This window comes from Talpa europaea (genome assembly GCF_964194135.1).
Source record: "Talpa europaea genome assembly, chromosome: 16".
Classification (NCBI taxonomy): Eukaryota; Metazoa; Chordata; class Mammalia; order Eulipotyphla; family Talpidae; genus Talpa; species Talpa europaea.
This window is the reverse complement of record NC_140084.1, coordinates 36102671-36124634: the sequence shown is the minus strand read 5'-3', so window position 1 is coordinate 36124634 and position 21964 is coordinate 36102671.

Here is a 21964-nt window from a genome sequence, read left to right as displayed (position 1 = left end):
ATGTATATTTATATGTGCTTCTCCCTAATATCATTGGTGTATTAGGTTGCCACATCATTGTCTGAACTTCTTTTTTTAACATCCAGAAAATGTCAAGTTAGCCAATCTAAGTGTTCACCCATTCATTCATGCTGTAAACCTACATTAAGCACCAGGCATTCTGAATAACTGAGATGCCAAGTGTGTGTCTTGCACATTGCTGTATCCCCAAGAATTACCTAAGTAAGAAACTGTCATTAAAAAAACAAAACAGGGCCTCCTGGTGGCACAGGAATTAAATACAGCACTGTCAAGCTATTGCCAGCCACTGCAGATGAGTTCGATTCCCAGCCTGGGAGCTTCCCACATGGCACAGCAGACATCTGTCTGGCCTACTGCTCCCTTCAGCAGTGTATTTTAGTTGATCTGACTTTTCTGCTCCCCACTCTCTCTGATGAATCTTATCACCCTCTACACCTTTGGCTTACGCCCCAGTTCTTGTATGCATAAATAAATAAATCAAAACTATCTGCAGCAATTGGTCAAGAACTATGACAGAAGTGTATAGAAGAGCATGTTAACAAACAAATTAAGTCCGCATTAATGTATTTCCACACAAAATATATTGTGAAAATCACATCTTGCCCATTTCTAGTCTTGTACTCAGTGAACTACCTAGTTGATAATGGTTCTTAAACAATAGGTCAGGAGCCTCCCTTGTGGCACAAGGGATTAAGAAGCAACCTATGAAGCTGTCCGCTGCCACTGCAGCATGAGTTCGATCCCCAGTTGGCCAGGGAGCTACCCACATGGCACAGCAGACCTCTCCTGGCTCACCTGCTGCTCCCCTCAGCAGTGTATTTCAGAGTTTTTCCGCCTGTTCTGTTCCCCACTCTGTGTCTGCTGAATCCTCTCACCTCACACCTCTGGCCTGTACCCCAGTTCTTGTATGCATAAATAAATAAATCTTAAAAAAAAAGAAACAATAGGTGAATGAATAGATATGGGAAAACAGAGGTGGATGATAATTATTGTATTTGACCAATGAAGTATCGCTAGGGTAAAACCACTCCATACACAGAGAGCATCATGGTCAAAGGCCAGGGTTTCAAATGATGTCTGGACAAGTTTGGAAAACAAGTGTGTGCCTTTTTTACATATATTCCAGTTTCCTTTTCCCCATCATCCTTGGATTTCTACCCTGCTCTATTCTTCTATCTGAATTTGGGCTCAGAGGATCAAACTTCTGTTTGATTTGCTTGAGAATCAGGGGCCTGGGTAATTGCCATAACCATCTTTATGCAGAAGTGGCCAGTTAGCGTCATAAGATTTAAGTTTTTCAAGATTGGTCATGGATTTATCAGCAACAGTTTCTAATAGTGGAAATTATCATGACCTGGCGAGAGATACTCACTGGGCGTTGGATCCTGGCTATGCCACTGGCATCCTCCGTTTTGTTGAGCAAGATCCTGAAACTCGGTGAGCCTCAGTTGCTTTTGTAGTAAAATGTGAGTAATGTGACCTCACATGGTGGTTAGAAATGAAGTGAATGGCAAGCAAATAAAGATCTTGAGTGTTATTTTTCTTCAACAAATGTATTTCCCTTTCATGTTGGAAAATCAGTAACTGTGTTCCCAAAGGAGCACTGGAAGTCTGGTCTGTAATAGTGTTTTTCATTTGCTTTACTGTTCCTTCTTGGCTATAATGTTTAAGTTTAACTGAGCAGATTACCTGAATTTAATAATGGAAGAATCTCCTTGTTCTTGTGAAAAAAAAAAAAAAATTCCTGAGTTTGCATTTGTCACATTTCTTTAGTTTCATTTTTAGAAATACTCCTCCCAGGGCCTCCCCGGTGGAGCAGCGGTTGAACGCTGGGTTGCAAAGCTGCCCACAGCCTCTGCGGCGCCGGTTCGATCCCCGGCTGCTCCCCGGCCACCGGAGGAGGGTCCCACATGGTGCGCAGATCTCTCCTGCTGCCCGCTGCTCCCCCCTCAGCAGTGTACTTCGGTCCTTCTGCCTGCTCTGCTCCCCGCTCTGGCTCTGGTGAATTCTCTCACCCTCCCGTGCTTCTGACTGTACCCAGTGCTTGTATAAATAAATAAATAAATCTTTAAAAAAAAAAAAAGAAAAGAAATACTCCTCCCACCGCCTCTATTTCAAAAGATGAAATTTAGAATTGGACTACTTGTTACACTGACCTGACTTAGTGCAATTGCTTTCTCAATTTCTGACGTGAAATTGAGACTATTTTTGTTATGATAAGCATTAATTATCATGTACGTATGTCTCTTTATATTTGTATATGATATTTTCCTCATGTTCCACCTTGTTCCCAAGCAAACTTATGGCAATACATCATCAAGAAGAAAAATGAAAACGAATGTGCAAACACACACACAGATTCACAAATGCAAACACGCATAAACTTGTAGTGAAGGTACAATAAATATAAAGGTTTTAAATGCTAGATTTAGGGTCAAAGTTCAAACCATGTGAACTGGGTTTAAATTTGGTTCTGTAATTACAAGGATCTGATGGGAACCAACAAGTCCAGTTACACAAGCAAAAGACAAGTTTCCAGGAAGCCTACTGGTGTACTTGTTATGAGGCTGCAGTAGCACGGCTTCAAACTTTTTCATACTATGGAGCAAAGGGAAAGTGTCATATTTTTAAAGTGCAGAGTAATAAATAAATGAGGTGGCTCTCAGCTAGAAGACATGAACCCTGGGGTGTTACCATATGTCCCTAAAGCCTGAGTGATGCAGCACTTGACACACCACCTAATTCACCAGACACTGGTTGAAAATTCTATCATGGAGGACACATTGTTGACAATTTTTCTCAGGCCTCAAAACAAGTAGGGCTAAGTTTTCATGAGACTGACTCCTATACTGTCCTTTAATGCAGGTCCATGGAATAGCAAAACCCAATTCAGTGAAAGCAATTCCATCAGAAGCTAAGAGCTTATGGCCCAGGTACCTGACAGTATGATGGTGGGCTAGATCCAGAGAGAAAATTTACCTTATCTAGAGAAATGGATGAATTACTTATCTTTCAGGCAAGTTAAATCCTTCTACTTGATAAAGCCTTGAGTAATCAGGAAATGAAGGAGACTAATGAATTCACCCTTGATGAAAATTGACACCCACATGCAAGTCTCAGGGAAAGTGAATTTTCCAGACAAAACCTGTTTGGGTAATGTAAATCAGGCCTGGAAGGCAGCATTTGTATGCAAACAGTCTTAAGTTAAGGACTTAGTGCAATTGCTTTCTGTCATCTGGATCACAAACAAGATGAACAGATTTAAAGTGAAAAGGCTTATCTATAAACCTAGTGGAAAATAGACCTAGATCTTTGTACAAAGAACTCAAGGACCTTAAAGAGAAAAGCAAATGCAGATCTGATAGTTGGGGAAGAAATGAATAAAGGAAGGCATGTTCAGATATTTATATTCTATTCATTTTGATATCATCATTATTTAACTATTTCTATAAATGACTTAATATTTCATTTTAAAAGTTTGTGGTAGAGTACTTCTTAACAAAAATGTCTCTTTAATTTACAGTTTTGTTATTGAAATAACATTGGTTAACAGCAGTGTATAGGATTTGGGGGAATAGGCTCACACCTCCTTAGATATGCATCATCACACCACACCCACAACAAAGCCCTCATAGTCCTTTACCTTAGATCACTGGCTCCTATTTCCTCTTTGTTCCCTCTCCCTCTGGAATTCTCAGTTCTGCTGCTGCAATGACTAATTTTTAAATGTTTATCTTTGTTCATTAATTTCATACATAATAACCCAGAGGTGCAGAGCAGAAAGAACTCTTTAGGTGTGTACTCCTATGTTGTTTGGGACATGGTGGTTCATTTTTTTGTGGCTTATTAAGTTGTTCATATAATATAGGAAAACTATGTTCACTGGGCTGGTTATAAATTTGTGGTCATAAATGTCTCCATCACATGTTACTTCTAAGGTTTCTTATTTTATTTAAATTTAAATCTTTTTAAAAATCTTGCCTTACCTATATATAAAGGAATATAGATGTAACATAAGTAGCAGCATTCTGCCTAGTGAGGCCAAGTCAAAAGAAACTGGTCCACAAGGCAGATCATATTGGCAAGAAATCCAAGAATTTATGACCAGGAGAAAAGCTGAGAAGAAAAAGATAAGCACTAAGGAATATAGCTTCTATTCTTCACGTGAGAACAGTAGATGAAATTTACTGTTTGTTTGTTTGCCAGTGACACAAAATACAAGTCACAGTGGGTTATGACACGTAGAGATTTGTTGGATGTAATCACTGCTAAGACCAAGAATTAGGGTGCTTCCTGTATGATTGAATTGGAGGGTCAATTTTTAACATCAATGCTTTTTGCGCTCCCCTTTCCTGTCTTTGCTTAGCTTTGGTTATTTAAATCTCAGGTACCAGATCAGACAAAGTAGCTCTACCTCTCTACCTGTAGCCCTTCCGTCTTCTCAGATTTATGCTCAGTGAGAAAAACAAAAACTCAAGAAAAACCCAAGATTATTTCTTACTTCGTCCAGTTATCTTGGTTTGGATCATAAACACATTTCTAACCAATTACTATGGCAAAGACATTTAATGCATCCATTGGCTGACATTTAAGTTGTAGGATTTATTTCTTGATGAAGACATAAAAGATAATTGTGACTGATAAGAAAGAAATGTTTGTTCACTTTGATATACCAAAATATATTTCTTATACATATTCTACCTTTAATCACATTTCTGGGCTCACAGCTCTGGAAACCTTTGGATTTCCAGAGCATAGAGGGTGATAAAGGCATTTTTTGTTATACAAATGAGGTAACTTATGGAAGCACCTAAGGGTAGGGAATGGTTTCTAGGTCAAAGAACTCTTTGATTAGAGGGTTGGAAATTTTAGTTCCCTGTCCCTTCCTTTTCCTGGGAGGGGAGAAAGACTGAGGTGGAATCAATCATCCATGGCTGAGGAATTAGTCATACTGTTATAGAGCAACCCCGGTACAAAACGGGTTCCCTGACTGTGGGTCCTCACCCGCGCGCTTAAAAGGACTTATCAATGCTCTACTGCAGGCACACGGGAAAGGTTAATAAAAGGTTTATTTACAAGGGAAGGGCAAATGAGGAAATGTACAGCTCAGGGAGAAAAGTGGGAGACAAAGTTTTAAATGTGTCCTACCCGATCCGGAATCCCAAATTGCACTCTGAGAGCTGGCGGTGAAGCCAGGAGGCAAGCGAGAGAGCGAGAGAGCGAGCCCCCCAAGGCCCGAGTGTTTGGTTTTTATACCCAACCTGGCTGCTTAACTGCACCCTCAGGTCCCAGCCACCTTCGCTTTGGTGGTGATGGCATTTGTCTTTTCCAGTGTCTTGATGGCTTTGGTCTGGAGTGGGGGTGGAGTCCACAAAGTCTGCATGGAATTAGCTCAGGACATCCTTTCCCCCTAACAATACCTGTGTAATGAAGCCTCCATGAAAACCATCTCTTCTGACCGGCTATCCCTAAATAATATCCTTTGTGAGCAATTGGTAATCTTGTGAATAAACTAGTTTCTGAGTTCCGTGAGCCACTTCAGAAAGTTGGTGGAGTGCCTCCCTGGTGGTGCAAGGGATAAGACGCAACCTAGGAAGCAATCTGCAGCCACTGCAGCACGAGTTTCAGTTCGATTCCTGGCCAGCCAGGGAGCAACCCACATGGCGCAGCCAAACTCTCCTGTCTCACCTGCTGCTCCCCTCACCAGTGTTCTTTGGTCAATATGCCTGTTCTGTTCCCCACTCTGTCTCTGGTGAATCCTTTCACCCCCCGTGCCTCTGGACTGGACCCCAGCTCTTGTGTGCATAAATAAATAAATCTTTAAAAAAAAAAAATTGGTGGAAGATGATCACTGGAGGTGGTCATGGGAACCTCTGATTTATAACCAGTTGTTCAGAAGCACAGGGAATAGCCTGGGCCTGTAACTGCTATCTGAAGCGGAGGATAATCTTGAGAGGTCGAGCCCTTTACCTGTGGAAAACGATAGGTAGTATGAAATCTGAGCTAGATTCTTGGACAACAACAAACACTGCTTGTTGGTGCAGGGAAGCTCTACACACTTATCTGCAACTGGATCCAGGAACCCTTTTCATTAATTTACCAAAATATTTACTACCAAAAAATGGGAAAGTCAAGAGGTCTAACTCAAAATATTTTAGGGGAGGTAGACAATTTTCCCCCTATCCCTCTGAGTTCTTGACTGAGTTCCCTGTAATAAGACAGAATAGTAAAGTAAAAACAAAAAGTTTATGAATCTGTATACCTCAGGGGAAAATTAGTAACTTGAAGAGGTGACTTTAGAATTCTGGATTAAATACCATCTTTATAGGGAAAGGGGAAGGAAGATGTAAGCCTTTTACCAGAGACAAATGACTTTGATGTAAGATGAATGTGCCCTTAACAGAAAAATAGGAGATAGGATAGTTTGTGGCAAAGTTGTCTGAGAGTGATGTTAACTTCTAGTCTCTTCTCCTCTAACAAGAGCCAATTTTCCCTCATTGAAGAAACTCCTAGGAGAAGACCAATGAGTTCCTTTTGGAGGATGTGTCTTTAGACAGAGAGTTCAGAGAAAGCTTCTTGCATTTTCTATCCCCTAAGTAAGTACCTACAGTTCAAAATAATCAGTTCTTCAAAGTGTTCTATTTTGGGGTGGCATGTCCTGAACTCCCACAATGATTTAAAATCCATGCTACAACTGCCATATTTTTTCGACCTTACCCTTCATTTCTAGTTTGGAAATACTCTAGATAAATTTGATATGCGCCTGTATCATGGGGAGCAGAGAGGGACACTGTTTTACCATGCTAGTGGATTGAAATTTCATTGGAAGTAAGGTTTATAAAATTCTTTTTCATATATGGGTATATTAATTCTTAGGATAGTTTTTGACTTGGATAGTATTCTGAATTTCTTGAGATTGAATCCCAGGGAGATAGTGTTGTAAGGGAATCTAATTTCTTTGAAAAAAAATTTTTTACACACTTATTGGAGGCCTATATAGGAGTGATTATTACAGGTGTCCATTGTTGAAAGAACCCACTGTTTAAAATACATGTTAATAGTACTGGTACCACATTGATTTGAAGTTTCAGTTTTCCCAGTAAGTCTCTATTTATAGTGAGTACAATGAAGTTTTTTTCTTGTGATAATAATGCTAGACCCTCACTCTAAACCTATGTTATTCTCAGTTTCATAATTAAGAGTTGGTTAAACAAGGCTGATATAAATGACCAGTGAAGCCATTACTACACACACACACACACACACACACACAACCTAACATGTTTTATTTCTATACAGTTTAGAAAAAAATATTTCTTCGCTATAAACTTCCCCTCATTCTTTGCCCGGTGAATCTCCTTGAATTCATTTTTCAGAATTTGCTTATTAGAAATACAAAATTAATCAACAGTCTTTAACAATGAAAAAGAAGCTGAACTCTTTTGGGGTAGATAAACTTCACTTCAAAGCTAGTTGAATTAAATGTTAAACGGTATCAGAAAAGAAAAATCTACCAGCAAATCACTGATTCTTCATTTATAATAGAAATGAAATTTTCTGTCATTATTCCTTTTTACTTTCATTGAAGTGGCATTTACCACATATGTATTAATTTGTATCTGATAAACAGATTTTGGCTTTTAATCTCTTAGGCACAAATCCTTGTCACTTTCCTCAGAGCAAAGTGCATATAAACTTCCATCACCCCTTAAAATTGGTGGAACTTGAATTATGAACTTAAATACTTTCCTATTTAGTAAAATTTTGAAAGAGGGACAATATAAATCATATTATTAAAATTATTTAATGATTTACTGGTGGATTGACTTGGTCACAAACCGTAACTTCATTTAAAATATGTATTTCCTAGTTTGCAACCTGCACCCTTCTAGCTGACCTTCATCATCCTGAAAAACAAATATTGCCATCACCTGACTCAGATCCCATTTCCAGTTAAGGCATGATACCGTAGGAATCCAAGAGTCCAGTTCAATTACTAATCTTATTTTGTAAACTTTCAGACAGAACCTCAATGTACAATATACACATCTCACAGGCAAAGTTGCATCAAACAAACGTCAGTTGTCACTTGTTGGGGCCATTAACTAGACAAGTCCAAAATAAAACTGAGAACAGAGAAGACATGTCATGCATTCCATAAATTGTGTGTTCTGAGAACCTATTAAAGCTGACAGGGAAGGGAGCCTGCGATTGGTGAGCACCTGATTACACCTTGTACTTTATTCCCTGTTGACTTTGGTTATGCCATACCTTTCCATTTCCTAGAGAAATAAATTAAAAGTCAGAAGTAATTTGCCTGACGGAGGGTGCAGGTGGAATTTTGCTACGAAGAGTGTTTGCACACTGTGAAATCCAATTTAACCCCTTGCTGGGGGATAGCTTATTTTCTTTTGTTGACAGCTTTGTGGCAGCTAAAATAGGGACCTGATTAAATAGAGACAGTGAGAGATTGAGGTCTTGTTCTAACAGCAGGGGGATCAAGGCCTCTAATCTTATCTCCCAGAACACTGAGATGAACTGAGGACTTAGGCAGAGAGATAAGTCCAAATATTTGGTGCAATGGGAGGGAAAATAGAAAGAGGGGACATGAGGAAGTGAGTATGAACAACTGTTACCCCCCGCCCCCCAAAAAAAGCAACAGAATGATTAAAAATAGAAAGCCTAGACTGTGCAGTAAAAGAAAAAAAAAAGGGGGGATCCCTAAGGTAACTGTTTGAAAAGACTTGTGTTTTATAATTACATCTTCTGATAATGGTTTCTTAAACATGGAGTGCTTTTAATAGTAATATATAGTGAATTTTTCATGTACTTAAAACACTGCAATTTCATTTGGTTCCGTTTGTGTGCCACATTTATCTGACAAAACTATTATTTACAAATCTACTTGCCACAATTGCATATAACCTCAACACATAGTGTCTGTTATAGAAGTTGAAAAATTGATGTGTCAAGTCACCAACTACTACTTTTCTTTGTTGTTGTTTTTTTAAATTATCCTGCCAATCTGATTGCAAACATAGAACATACATTTATAACCTTTTGGTTGTTAATGCATTTTGAAATTTTAGTAGGTGTGAGTCTTAAGTGTGTGCTTTCATTGAAAGTCTGAGTGTACAGTAAAAGATTACTGGAGTATACTCAAAGATTACTGGAAATCATATAAATCATATTTACCAATTAGGCATATGCTTTCTACCTGAACTTTGGCTGAAAGTTTTGTCTCCATGTGACTTCTACAATATTACCTCTCCCTTCCATCTACCAGTCCTACTTTCTTCTGTTCAAAGGTGAGTTTAGAGGTTGGTTCTGGTCAGAATTGTTTGCTGTGAGTTCTTTATAATACTTGTACAATGCGAAAAAGTTTTATGTAGCCTTAGATTCAATATAACACACATCCACACACACAAAGTTCTCTGGCTCACAGATTTGAGGAATATGTTGGGAACTGTGCCGCCTCGCACAGTGCAGTGTTGGGAGTGGCGCGGGACAAGGGAGAGATTGCTCTAAGTCCAAATGGGTTGGAGCAATGAGAAGCCTAGAGGGGCTACCCCAAGAAGGTGCAGCCCCAATCCAAAGGCAGTCTCATGTTTATTTAGAATCAAGTTCAAAGTAGGTGGGCAAGCTGCGGGGAATACACATGCATGGACCTGTTATTGTCTGATGCAAGCTAGTGTGAGTGACCAGAGGCTTTTGCTTGGGGGGAGGGGGTCTCCATTGTTCCCGCTAGTCAAAGAATATTATCTCCATTCTCTATTTTTACTTAACTTTCCGTTAATCTTTAAGTAAGGTAGTTAGCTGATTTTGCTAATCTGGCTGTAATATTTGCCTGTTGTTTTTAATAGATATTAATAGATACTGGTTTCCCAGTATGTTCCTCATTCCAGGACTTTTTTTTTTTTTGTACGATTTTAATTTATTTATACATACAAAATCTGGGGTGCAGGACAGAGGTGTGGGAGATGAGAGGATTCACAAGCGACAGAGTGGGGAGCAGAACAGGCAGATTGACTGAAATACACTGCTGAGGGGAGCAGCTGGTGAGTCAGGAGAGTTCTGCTGTGCCATGTGGGCAGTAGTTGAGGATCGTTTCATAGTGCTGACGCTTGTCTTTGGTGAGAGGCCCCCTGTCTGACTGTATGTTTAGTTGAGCAGGAAGAACTCTGGGCACTGAGACAATAACCTGGAGAACAATGAGGGCCGGGGATCCCACAGGAATATAAGCATTTCCATTTTAAGGGATCAACAGGAATGCGAATTATAATTCTTGAATATATAAAACAAAACAATGTATTAAGTAGCATTTTCTTTAGTAATTTTACCTTGGAAATATCTCTCAGCTCTGCTGTTAGAAGCCATATTCTTCTTCTTTGGTGATGTCCAGGTGTTGACATGAACTTGTCTGATCACAGCTTCTGTGTGTCTCCCTTAAGCGACACTCACAAATCCAGGTCCACAGAGGTGAATGTGTGGGGCTGGGACTCAGGTGAAGGATGCTTTGGGGCACGTTGGCCCCTCTCTCAGCTTGAGTACCCTTGCTACTTTCCAAGTCACTTGGGCAAATCTCTCATCTCATATGAGCTTTCAAGTGTCTCCACTTTAGCTCTTGTTATTTTCACTTTACTTTTCAACTATTAATATTTCCAGAATAATTGAGATGAGTTCATAGGAAATTTACCTTTCTGAAGATTCTCTTGGGGGAATTTGGGAGAATATACACATTACTGTATTCATTGGTTTTATTTCATGATTTACTAAATGGGCAGATTATGTACCACATGTAGTGCACTTAGTTTTCTGACATTGAGCTGCTGAGCCTAGCAAAAGTGAAATAAATGTCAGGGCAATACTAAGAGGGCTTCCCTAATTCACCAACATAGGTAAACTAAGCCCCTGATTATTTTTTTTTAAGATTTATTTATTCATGCATACAAGAACTGGGGTACAGGCCAGACACGCAGACGGGTGAGAGGATTCACCAAAGACAGAGCAGGGAATATTACAGGCAGATTGAGTGAAATACACTGCTGAGGGGAGCAGCGGGCTAGACAGGAGAGGTCTGCCTTGCCATGTGGGATTCTCGCCGGCTGGGATCGAACCGGCGCTGCAGAGGCTGCGGACAGCTTCACAGCACTGTGCTTACCCGCCTGCGCCACCAGGGGAGGCCCTAAGCCCCTGATTATCAAGGGATTGTAAAATGGGCTAGGTAGGGATTTTGAAATTAAACAGTGTTTTAAATGTTTAGAAGTTATAACACTACCCAGCCTCAGCTTTCTCATCTCTTCAGTGGGAATAATTATTATCATCTCATATAGATATTATGAGAATTAAATAAAATGATAAAACTGTATAATACAGGGACTCACAGTTCTTTTCTCCCCCACCCCCAGTGTACATTCTATTTTGGTTAAATTTCATTTTCTGTTTACACCAAAGGATTTCTATGATGAGAATTAAATTCTGAATGCATTTAAAATTCCTTGACTCCCTCCTAGACTCAATTACACAAAAAGCCATACAATAATATTTAATATTGTTTTCTTCAGAAAGACAAATGCTGAGAATTGACTTTCTTAAATTAAATTCCATCATTCTTCAAGCATGAGGTGGTAGGAAAGTTAACAAGTACATTTCCCAGGTTCTCAGTTTGACAGAGGCTCAACTATGTTTAGTCCCTGCCAATCAAATAAACCTGAATTAGGTTTAAAACAAGTCAGGTAGGCAGAGGCAGAGTAGGGTTTTGGTTTCTTTTTTCTGTTGCAGATTATGATTCAGAGATGATAATAGTTTGCTGGGACTGAGCTGTAATGTAATCACTCTCTCTAACTAGGTGATTCTAGGAAGGGGATTGAATCTACCACAGAGATCTCAAAAATACTAGGGAGCTCTCATTTCCCAAGACTTGACTGAATTAGTCTGGTATCTAGTTTGTTGAAAGCTTCCCAGATAACACTAGCATGAACCCAAAATAAAAAATCCACTGCTTTAGATGAAACATCATCATTTTATTCAGTTCTTTATGTGTTCACTTTCCTTATTTACATAAATTGCCACGTTCCTCAAGTATCTGAAGTTTCCAGATGTGGTCTCTCATGAAGTAAAAAGTGACATCTTATACTTGAAATGTTAAAAGGAGAGTAGGTGTTTTTAGGAGGGAATAGGGATTGGTCAATCAAATGGAAACCGAAGCATTAGGGACCAAGTTCAAGGGAAAGTTATGATAATTAGAATTGGGGTTCTGGGTATGGGATGAAAAAAAAAAAAGGTATATCCCAGTGCAGTGAAGTGGAAAGTGCCTGAGACTTGGGGTCCACTTACAGGTGTGTCTCTGTGTAGCTAAGTGACCTCAGGAGAGTTTGCCATTCTTCAGCTGGCCTTAATTAATTTTCCCTGACTGCCATAAGAAATTACGGCAGAATTGGTACTGAAAACAACATGAATTTGTCCTATCAGTTTTGGTGCATTGTAGTCCAAAATCGGTATCACTGGGCCAGAATCAGTGTTGTCAACCCGGCTGCGTGTCCTATGAATACTTTCAGGAAACAACAGTCCTTTTCCTCTTCCAGTTAAACTATGTGTGATCATCTCTTCTCAACAATCTCTACTTCCTCATCCACACTGCCTTTCCTGTGTCCTTTCTCTGTAATAATGGGCTTATCTCCCTCTACCTTAAAGGGCCCTCCAGATAACTCTGGTTAATATCCCCTTTTGAAAAATAAGATTAACATTCACCAGTTCTAGAGAGAAGGATTTGGGTATTTTTAAGGAGGGAGTAATTTTCAACTCATAAAGATATGAATTTGAGGGAATCAGAGCTTTCCAGGCCGTTTCCCTCAGAGACCTTCCAAAGATTGCCTTGGAAGTTGCTAGAAACAAGTATGGATCAATCTTCCCTTATCCCCATCTCTGTGTCTCATTCTTGAGGGCTTCTTCTGTATGTCACATAGATGGCTATTTAGTTGCCAGATTAAACATTATCTCTGAGGATGTCTGAGAGGGTGAATCTGTGTTTGAATTTGTTCACTCAGTTAAGTAGCTTGTCCTCCCCAGTGTGGGGGTGATCGATCTGTTGAGGTCTGAATAGAAGAAAGTGTAAAGGAAGGAAGAATACACACAGAGATATATTAAACTGAGCAGATTCAGAGACATTCTTTTATGGAAAATAAATTTCTGGGCATCTCCTGGTGGTGCAGGTGGTTGAGCACAGCTCTGTGAAACTGTTTGCAGCCTCCGTAGCATGAATTAGATCCCGGCCAGCTGGCGAGATACCCACTTGGCACGGCAGACCTCTCCTGTCTCGTGTGCTGCTCCCCTCAGCAGTGTATTTCAGTTGGTCTGCCTGTTCTGCTCCCCGCTTTGTCTCTGGTGAATCCTCACACCCTCCCATGCCTCTGGCTCATACTCCAGCTCTTGTATAAATTTTAAAAAAATAAATTAAAAAACAAATTTCCTCTGTGGCAAAGAAATTGGCAGATTTGTATGATCACAAAACAAGAGGATCACTGTGGTTATTAATCCTAAGAAGGTCACAGGAACAGAATGAGTTCAAAGTCCATTTCAAATTCCATATTGTAAACTTTACCCAGAGAAAGCACTTGTTTTTTTTTTTTAAATCAGTAAATGCTTTTATTTATTTATTTATTTATTTTTGACTTGTCTTTTTTTTTTTTTTCTACTCAAAGTAGTACTATTTTCTGTTTGTCCTTTGGGCCTTTTCAAGATTTGCTTCCAGGGCAAATTTCCCCTAAGGGTAGTGACAATAATAACTACTCTTGTGGTCACAGTGTTTCAAAAATAGAGGAACATTTGCTTTGTGGTTTTGATAACCACATTTGCTACCTGTGCCTCGGCTTATTCTGACATGTGGAGAAAGGAAGTAGTGTTTAACAAGGTTGGCTAAAGATGACACTGTTTCTGCCACTCTTCCTCTTAAATGTCACAAAGGGAAAGAGAGGGAAGCCGGAACATCACAAAAAGGCAAGGAACAGTGTTCTGGAGGAAGTCAAGCACTTGTTTCATGGTAACAACCAATCCGCAGACATGAATGCTTTGCAGAGTTTCTGCCACATGAGTTTCTGGAAGCTTCTGACAATATCAGTGGCCAAAGAAAAATCTCCTTCCTGCAGGAGCCCTTCTAAAAGCAGCTCCTCAAAATGAACCAGTTGCCACCTCTTCACTAACCACCCACTGAGTGCTAGACAGCTTTAAATGCTGACAGGGCACAAAATTCTAGCCTGAAATGGAAACATCACTCAGACTTCACGCAGAGAATTAGCACTGGATGGTCACCAGAAACAGCTTTACTTCTACTTTGCTGAGTCAATTTCAGGGAAACTCTGGGCTTTTTCTGTGCAGATAGGAGGGAGAAGATGTGACTAGTTCTCTCAGGCATAATATCAATTTACCACCTTGTTTCTTATGTACAATGGTAGATGTTCACCATAAAGTCACAGTGACACTTATTAGTCATTATAATAAAACGATATAGGGATTTCCTCAATGATTTTTAAAAATTACCTTGGGATATAGATATGATTAGTCCCATTTTACAAAAAGAAACCAAAAAGCAGAGATGATGTGTGACTTCTCCAAGCAATGTATTTCTTGAAGATTATAGACTAAGCTGTATACAAAATCAATCTATTTTTTTCAGTTATAGTAAATAATGGTGGGGATAAAAACAATTATTCTTACTGCTTTTCTATAAGTGTGAGAAAGTATTTTAAGTCTTAAAAGGAATCACTATCAAGTTTCCAGTCTCTTGTGTCTTTAATGTTTGTGTTTTATTTAGTTATTATGTGATTTATATATATATATTTTTATTCACTCTTATTTAGTCTTCTTTTATAAAGATCATATTTGGCAAGTTCTTGAGTATTCTCTCAGAAATGTCATATATGTGTGTGTATATATATATATATATATATGCATTTAATGTGAGTAACTTATGCATAGATGGAAACATACTGTACACATTTCTTAAATGATTTGCAAAAGGCCCACAGTCAATGGGAAATGAAGCTGAGACTTGGAACTAAGAAAACCTAACTCCAAGTTGGTTAATTTAAGTGCAAATGAAAGGACATACTATCTTGCATGATATCCTCACAATAATTGTGTCAAAGTAGCTGTGGTTGGGTTTCCTTTGAGACTCACAATGGAGAAATAAACTACTCAAGGTCATAAAGTCAATACAGAGTGGACCTGGAACATAGACACACTTCTATGTAAAACCAAGTATAACTGTGCTTCGTAGCAGTGCACTCCTGGCTGCCAAAATTGTATTTACTTTTATCTTTGCCTTCCTGCATCAAACAAAAGCAAAAAATAAAAAAATAAATAAAAATATCCTCTTGTTCTTTACAAAGCCAACTTGCTTTGACTAAGGATCTTAAAAAATAAAACAGATTGATGTTCCTGGTTTTTCTAGTAAATCTTAGCATTTGCTGCTATAATATTTAGTGGCAAAATCTGTTCTTTCCCCCATCATATCCCTTATTGATGTCTAAGAAAAAAGATGGGCCTGACAAACTACCTCGAGTACCTCTCCAAGCAATGTATTTCTTGAAGATTATAGACTAAGCTGTATACAAAATCAATCTATTTTTTTCAGCCTTGCTCTGTGGATTTGTCTTTTCTTGTAAAGATATTAATTGGGCCAAAGGGGCTCTGAGGAAGTAGTTTAGTGGGACTTAAAATCTATCAAAATATTTATTGAATGTCTACTTCATCACATATTGCCTTGTGAACATCTTGCAAAATTCTTCCTGTGTTCCTGCATTGTTTGGGTTAAAGAAAGGGGTGATGGGAAAGATTAAAATGAGTGATTTGCTTTTTTAAATTCTATCCACAGTATTCTCCACAAAGCTCACTATGAATGACTTTAAGAGTGTGGCCCTATAGCTGGGTAGAAGGGAGAAAGGGAAGCAATCCACAGGGAAGAGATATGAGCAGAGGTATATGTAAAAAAAAATGGGGAGGATAAAGTAACCTCAAAATAAGGCTGTCAAGACATTTTTTGGTGTGCCTTTTACCATTTCTTTCCTTCTTATAGGCACCCACAATGTTCTACATCTATGCCATGTTTTTTGGGTGGAACCTCAGGTTTGGTGCATGAGATCAAGCCAGGCATGTCAGAGAATCAAATATTACTGTCTATAGATATTGGCTTCACCATTGGCGTACATATAACCTCAGCCTCGTGGTTTTTGGAGGAACTAATAGACAAAGGACTTCCTTTCCTAGAGGTACAGGGACGATTTGAAGATAATGTTTTTGCTGCAGTCATCTCAACACCATTTATATCCCAAAAATGAAGTCAGCATAGGAAAAGTGGAGAGTCAACCCCAAATGGAAATAGAGTAGTCCTTTTTTTTTATTTTATGTATTTTTTCTTTTACTTTATATATTTTTACATCATTTTTCATTTTTTGCACAATATATGCATTTAAATCTTGGTTATAGTTCCCATACAATTCCCACCTCCCTTGTTTTGATCCTATTCCCCCCCCCCCAGTGTGTCTCTGGTTTATAATTGCTTGTTGATTTTGATTTTTACTTTATTATAATTACCACATGTGATGTTCTGAATCTAGTTCTAACCCTGAACATTTTAACCCCCATGCATAATGGCCATTGGCCAGTTTTTGTTTTGTTATAGTTGTTTGATATAATGTAGGTTGGTTTACTGTCACTTGCAATAGGTTACTAATTTATAGAGGGAGAACTGTGATTAGGGTGAAAATCTAACAAGAAGCTAGCAAAATGAGGGCAGTCCGAGACTAATTTGAAAAGATGATCTGAAGCAGTCTCAGAACTGCAATGTAAAAGTTGAATGAATGTAGAAGTCGGGGAGAGCAGCCTCCTCCAATAAACATGTTGGGAATAAGAGACCCAGCCACTATAAGGGATAGAAAAGACATAGGCCTCAGGTAGTCTACTGGAGTCTTAGGTCAGACAGGGCATGCCGGTTACCACAGGGCTTTGTGTAGTAAGTGAGAAATGGCAGGTATTTACAAGTTATTGTCACACATCTTTTCAATCCTGCTGACACTGTGAAATGTAATATAATATCAACTCTGCGTGCATTGTATCTGGGCAAGGGGATTTGTTGACTTTTAGAGGCAAGTTATACTTGGATATTCTCTTTAGAATAGAAAGTAAGCGCAAGACAGGATTTCACAAAGAAATGTAGCAAAGGATGGTAGAACTACAAAAAAATAGTGGGGTATTTTTATTCCCAGGTGATTGAAAATTAGGGCAGAAGGCACAGAAGCAAGAAGAATGAGGAGTAAGAGAAGTTCTTTGAGGTGTGAGAGAGATTCTTTAAGGTTGGATCTATATGGGAAATGGAAATAGACATTTTTTGGTTGGGCTCAAAGCTTAATGTGTCTCAGACTTCTTGGTTGTGCTTTGCTAAAATTTCTCTTTCAACTCTGCCCCAAATTATGACTCAGTCTGCTTTGCTAACAATTATTTTGAAGATATAATCCTTTTTCATATTTGCTCAAAATTTATACTGCTTCTTTCCTTATATAGAAAAATGTCCAGCACACAGAGGCAGACATGAGCATGGAGATTCCAATGCACCACATACAGGTTTTTTGAAATTTGTATCTATGACAGAGATTTAAGCTAGGATGATCTTATATTCCATTTTCCCAGGACAATTCTGATATAATTCCATAGTCCTAAAAAGTTATTAATATTTTTTGGACCTTTACATTTTTTGCAGTTTATAAAGCAAGCATAAACACCTAGATTTAAACCCATTTCATATAGATATCAAGGGACTGAAAGGATCCCCCTTAAAATCTCACAAAGCATTTAACAAAATGCATGATATACAATAATTTCTTGAAAATAATAGATATTTAATATCTTATCACTCTAATTTTCTAAGGTTCAAGCTTTTCATTTGTTAGGTGGGTAAAAAAATGCTTCCTTCTTAGAACTAGGTAAGTTCTTCATGGAGAGTTGCCCATCCAGTTATTTACTGTCACATTGATTTGTTCACCTATGGATGTGCCTGCTCATTTTCTTTTCACTGTTTCCAACAATTGCCATCTCCATGCTAGGGAGAATGAAATGGTTTGGGGATAAAAAGATGAATCCAAAATGGGTTCTTGCTTTCAAGCAGTTCATGGTGTAAAGGGAAGGGAGATGAGTGAAGAAGTAAATTGAAATGTGCATAGCACCAAGTTTTCAGAACAGATGATAAAAAAAAAAAATCCAGAGGGCCTCCCCTGTGGCGCAACGGTTGAGCGCTGTGCTGCGAAGCTGTCTACAGACTCTGCAGCACCTGTTGCATCCCTGGCTGCCAGAGAGGATCCCACATGGCATGCAGACCTCTCCTGCTGTGCCCGCTGCTCCCCTCAGCAGTGTATTTCGTCAGTCTGCCTGTTCTGCTCCCTGCTCTGGCCCTGGTGAATTCTCTCACCCTCTGGCACTTCTGACTGTACCCAGTGCTTGTATAAATAAATCAATAAATCTTAAAAAAAAAATCCACAGCACTGATTCCAAGATAATTAAATATGTTGGGACAAAGTCAATATCAATATCAAGGATAAGAACACATATGCCACAGATAATTTTTTTTCTTTTATAATTTAACCACAGCTTTCAGTGAGTCTCTATTTTCCAATAATGGCTCACACATGCAAGGTTCAATCATGTATTTCTAAATGAAACTGATAGGTGTAATTGTTTTCTGAGCTCCCAAAAAAGAAATTTCATATAGCTATATGAAAGATGGTATTATTTCTGATTCTGATTTGAGTCAAAATTCCCTGGAGCATATTTTATGCCATTACTGAAGATTGATTATCACACAAAGAATGATGTTTCATCCCATACTTCCCTGGATTAATCACGCATACACAGTGCATTCACACAGATACACATACAATTGACCAATGAAATCTTAGTATGAGGTCATGGGGTCATGGCATGTTTGCCTTTAGTCAATTGTTGGCTTATGGAAATTAGAAAAACACATTTATATTATTGCCAGTACATGAAAGAGTCTTTTAGTGGGTATAAAAATGGGAAGTGCAGAACATTTACTCAATACATATTTAAATGAGTGAATGATGAAATTTTATATGATGTAGCTTTGTTGCTCTGTAATAATGCAAAATTTATAAGCTCTTCCTTGGCTACATTACTTAGGTTTTCTTTTTTTTTTTAAGATTTATTTATTTATACAAGCACTGGGTACAGTCAGAAGCGTGGGAGGGTGAGAGGATTCACCCAAGACAGAGCAGGGAACAGAACAGACAGACTGACGAAGCACACTGCCTAGGGGAGCAGCGGGCACAGCAGGAGAGGTCTGCGCGCCATGTGGGACCCTTGCTGGCAGCCGGGGATCTAACCAGCGCTGCAGAGGCTGTGGGCAGCCTCGCAGCCCAGCGCTCAACCGCTGCGCCACTGGGGAGGCCCTACATTACTTAGGTTTTCAAGTAAGCATGTGACTATACTCTTGAAAGATGCTTGTTCGTGTGTGTGTGTGTTTGTGTGTACCACACATGATTCCTGAAACAAACCGTATCAACATAATTGGGGTCTATTATATAGGGTTAGCATTTTTTTTTTTAGATTTCATTTTATCTATACAAGAACCAGGGTGCAGGCCAGATGCGTGGGAAGGTGAGAGAATTCACCAGAGATAGAGCGGGGAGCAGAACAGGCGGACTGATGAAATACACTGCTGAGGGGAGCAGCAGGCGAGACAGGAGAGGTCTGCTGCACCATGTGGGTTGCTCCGTGGCCGGCCGGGATTGAACTGGCACTGTAGAGGCTGTGGACAGCTTCACAGTGCGGCGCTCAACCGCCTGCACCACCAGGGAGGCCCTAGGGTTAGCATTTTGAACTTTTTATTCTTTTTGAGAGAACCCATTAAATCAAATGAGATGCAAAGATAATGCACCACAGATACAGGTCAAAGTCTAAACTTTCTTTTGGTTCTGGTACTGTATCAAGTTTGGTATATCAAAGATACCATGAAAGATTAGTGATGTGACCAAATGAGCTTAACTTTCTGTTGAGAATGCCAAGTAAGGAAATGATACTCACATGGTATCTAGAAATTCAGTCTTTTAAAAGATTCTGAATTTGGCTTTTGTCCTCATCTTCTGTTCCACTCCCTTCTATCCTTTGCTTGTGCATTCTCTTCAGAAACTGCTTCATCCATTACCCTTTGGTCCTTGTAATTTCTTCTGCCTGGAATGGCCTTCCTATTTTATTCTATTGATATAAACTCAAAATTATTGTCCAATAAGATGCTGCTCAAACATTATTACTTCTACAAAAACTTCTAAATATCTCTAGGAATGGACAGCCACTGTTTTGTTCTCAAATGGTGCCTGTGACTGTCCATAGCTTATAATAATGCTCATAGGTTATTGTGTCTCCTACTTCATGGTGAACTTTAGAAAGGCAGTGAATTTTTTTTTTTTTACATTGACTCTGAATCCTTTTTAATCCAATGTTCTTCAAATTTGTCATATCAAAACAATTTATCATTTATCTTCTGAATTCAGCATAGCACATTCATAATATTCAATTAATGAAAGTGAATCAATGAATGGGTCACCGTGGTAATAAAAGGCATATGTTGAAATTGCGGTGTCAGCATCACAGCTTCTCGTTTTCACTAAGCTCTTGATTTCATCAATGGTAAGATGCACCATGATTTTATATGCTGATATAAAGAAATTATGCAGCCAATTATGCTCTAATGCTATGGTTTCTTAACACTCAAAGTAATTTAACACTCAGAATAATTTTAATAACTTACTATATTAATCTCTTATAGACTTTTGTAAAAATTTTTATTTACATCATCTCTGCAGCTGTGCATACATGTGTGTTGTGAAATGCACTAAAATTAAAGTGTCAATAATGTATCCTAGCATTTAGAGGCAGACCTTCAGAAGCTTTTTGGAAATGTGTTTACAGCTGTTGCTCACTTATTGTTATTTATCCTTTGTACAATAAAAAGTGCTGATAATGTTGCATTTTCTAAAAGAGGGCTTCTGTAGACATTCTGGTATTTACTTCCAAGTTGCTGGCATTAATTTTACTGTTTTAAAAAGACTGAATTGAAATTAACACAACATAAAATTAACTGTTTTAAAGTGCACAGCCAGTGGCGCTTAATCCATCACAATAGTGTCGCCACTTCTTTCCAGCTCTAAAACATTTTTATCACCCAAAAGAAAACCATTGCCCATTAAGCCATCACTTCTCATAGCTTATCCACTCCTTTCTTGACAATCTTTATCTACTCTCTGTTGCCATGAACTTACCTATTCTGGATAAGGAATCGTAAAATATGTAATATTTTGTGTCTGCCTATGTTCACTTAGAAAAATATTTTCAGAGTTCATCTACCTTGAAGCAGATATCAGCACTCCATTCCTTTCTATTGCTGAATAATCTTCTGTTGTATGTATGAGCAAGCTATAATATTTTGATCTGTTCATTGATTGATGGATATTTGGATTATTTTCATCACTTGGATTATTTTCATCACTTGGCTAAAGTGTACCATATGTGTGTACAAGTATTTGAGTACTTGTTTCCAGCTCTTTGGGGTAGAAATGGAATTTCCGGGTCATTTGGTAATTTTATGTAGAATTTTTTGAGTAACTATGGGGCCATTTTCATGTGTGACTATATCATTTTAGATCTCACCAGCAATATACAGGGTTCAAATTTCTCCACATCCTTACCAATATTGTTCTGTTCTTTAAAAAATAATATAGCCTCCTGAGTAGGTGAGAACTCATGGTGATTTTGATTTGTATTTCCCCAGAGACTGATGATATTGAACACCTTTCATGTACTTGTTTACCTTTTTAATACTGTCTTTGAAGCAATCACTATTCATCTTATGCCCATTTAATTTAGACTACAAGACCAA